General features: G+C 43.8%; 1 non-coding gene across 1 annotated transcript; it reads left to right on the forward strand.

Moving 5' to 3' along the window:
* The first annotated feature begins 341 nt into the window (after positions 1 to 341).
* On the forward strand, positions 342 to 414 carry Trnaf-gaa (transfer RNA phenylalanine (anticodon GAA)). Its single transcript has one exon. It is a non-coding gene; the product is annotated as a tRNA-Phe (tRNA).
* The last annotated feature ends 1,952 nt before the right edge of the window (positions 415 to 2,366 follow it).

A 2,366-nucleotide genomic window follows, 5' to 3' on the forward strand; every position in this document is an offset into this window, starting at 1 on the left:
GTTGTGCAAGACTGCTTACAGAAAATGCAGGCACTGTATACTTGTCTCTATCTTTAAATGTGTCGATTTGTTTAAAGTTATGAGGAAATTAAGAAAATTGCACGGCAGATGTATGCGATCGTCTGTCATTAACCCCAAAATTGTTAATAGATAAATTATTCGTTCATCTGGCGACGTGCTTACTACTTATAGCCACTTGCGGAAATCTCCAGATATCGTGCCTACAAAAATTCCGTGATTGCCGTCACGTGCTTAGTGTGCCAGTGGGATGTGTGGCCGACGTATTACGAAATCGAAGAATTATGCCGAGTCAATCTTATCGCAGAAGAAGCACCATGTGCGCCGAAATAGCTCAGTTGGGAGAGCGTTAGACTGAAGATCTAAAGGTCCCTGGTTCGATCCCGGGTTTCGGCATTGCATTTTTATCTCAGTCACCAGCAAACAAGAGAGAAATGTTGTTATTGTTGTTGATGTTGTGGTCTTCAGTCCTGCGACTGGTTTGATGCCGCTTTCCATGCTACTCTATCCTGTGCAAGTTTCTTCATCTCCCAGTACTTACTGCAACCCACATCCTTCTGAATCTGCTTAGTGTATTCATCTCTTGGTCTCCCTCTACGATTTTTACCCTCCACGCTGCCCTCCAATGCTAAATTTGTGATCCCTTGATGCCTCAGAACATGCCCTACCAACCGGTTCCTTCATCTTGTCAAGTTCAGTTCCGTTTCAGACGCGCTCGCGAGTGGCCGCTGTTAACTGTTGCGCTGCGCTTCAGTGTTTACATCGCTGTACTTGTGCTTCGCCGAGTGCTGTCCGTCCGTTAATCTCCGTGTTCGTTCCTGTTCCTTGTGATCTGATCGCTCTTTCTTGTCTTGCTGCTGCTACGTGGAATTTCGGTTGTTTAACCGAAATTGCTTCGCTGAATTAACCATGGCTACAAACCTCAGGAAGAATACCCTGGTATTTGCGTTTGACAAGGAATCCCGTCCTGTTCAGCCGACATCCCTGGAAATAGATGACTGGATTACACAGGTAATTGGACTAAATTCTGAAACCGTTCATACCTGGCAACTGGATCAGGAAAAATACTGTGTTTTTGTCAAGTTAATCAGTGCTTCGACTGTTGATAAAGTGTTACGAAAGTGGGGCTATGAAGTAGATTTTGTGCATAGAAATGGTTATAAAAGTAAGGTTTCCATCTATAGAGCGGACATTCATTACAAAACCGTTCGTGTCTTGAATCTTCCCATTGAAATTGAAAATGATAAGATTAAGGAAGCTCTTTCAAACTACGGAGACGTTAAATCAATTGCAATTGAAAGATGGTCGCCTCGCTTTAAACTGCAGTGTTTTAACGGTGTCCGCAGTGTAGAGATGGACGTTAAGACGAATATTCCGTCCCACATAACTGTTTGTGGGTATAAGGCACAAATTGTTTATACAGGTCAGGAAGCTACATGTCATATATGTAACGAAACCGGCCACTTCAGACAGGAATGTCCGCGGCGAACTGTTGTTCTTAAAAGTAATTTGATACAGCGTCAGAAGCTTACCTTAAATGATCTGTTACCAAAGAATAGCCCGGAACAACTGGTTGAGGATGTTAACGCAGCAGGCCAAACTGATGTGTCCCGTCACGATAACAGTCAATTTCCCCCGTTAACAACAAAAGGAAACCCTGTTGCCACTACTCGTGAAACTGAAACGCAACCGAAAAAACGACCTCTGGAGATAACTGATAGTTGTTCAGAGGACGAGCTGTCTTGTCCCACTCCCTCACTACGCAAGCAAAAACAGTGCGATGAGGAGGCAGAGGAACCTGAAGGCAAAATTCGAATGGAAACTAATGAACAGAAAGATAATACACATACGGTACCAGAAAATGAAGGGGGTGTAAACAGCATTAATTTGCAAGAAACAACAGGTGCAGTAGGCGATTGCAAAGATCAGAATCTATCTGATAATAAACAAATTCAGGGAGAGGTTGCAAAACTGCAGTCTCCATTTGTTTCCCTCGATCAGAAAGTGAGTGAAATTAATAAAGAACGAGGAAGTGGTGGCCAAACTGAAATCACTGTCAACACCTCAGGGCAGGCGCCGGCAACCGAAATTGCGAAAGCGTCTGCTGCTGCTCCAGATAAGCCGCGAAGTAAAATACCGACGCAACCAAACGAGAATGTAGCTCGTAACCAAGAGAAGGGAAAATCCGGTAGGGGCGACCCAAGCCCAAAGAATGTTCAGTCCGAAACGGTCGTACATGAATCACTGGAGGAAAAATCAGAAAGTTTACCAGGAAATCATTCTGCTTGCGTTACAAGAGAAAACATCAGAAGCAGAAAAAAAACGGGACAGTAACTAATAAACAGATG

Source organism: Schistocerca serialis, chromosome 10, assembly GCF_023864345.2.
Source record: "Schistocerca serialis cubense isolate TAMUIC-IGC-003099 chromosome 10, iqSchSeri2.2, whole genome shotgun sequence".
NCBI classification, from domain to species: domain Eukaryota; kingdom Metazoa; phylum Arthropoda; class Insecta; order Orthoptera; family Acrididae; genus Schistocerca; species Schistocerca serialis.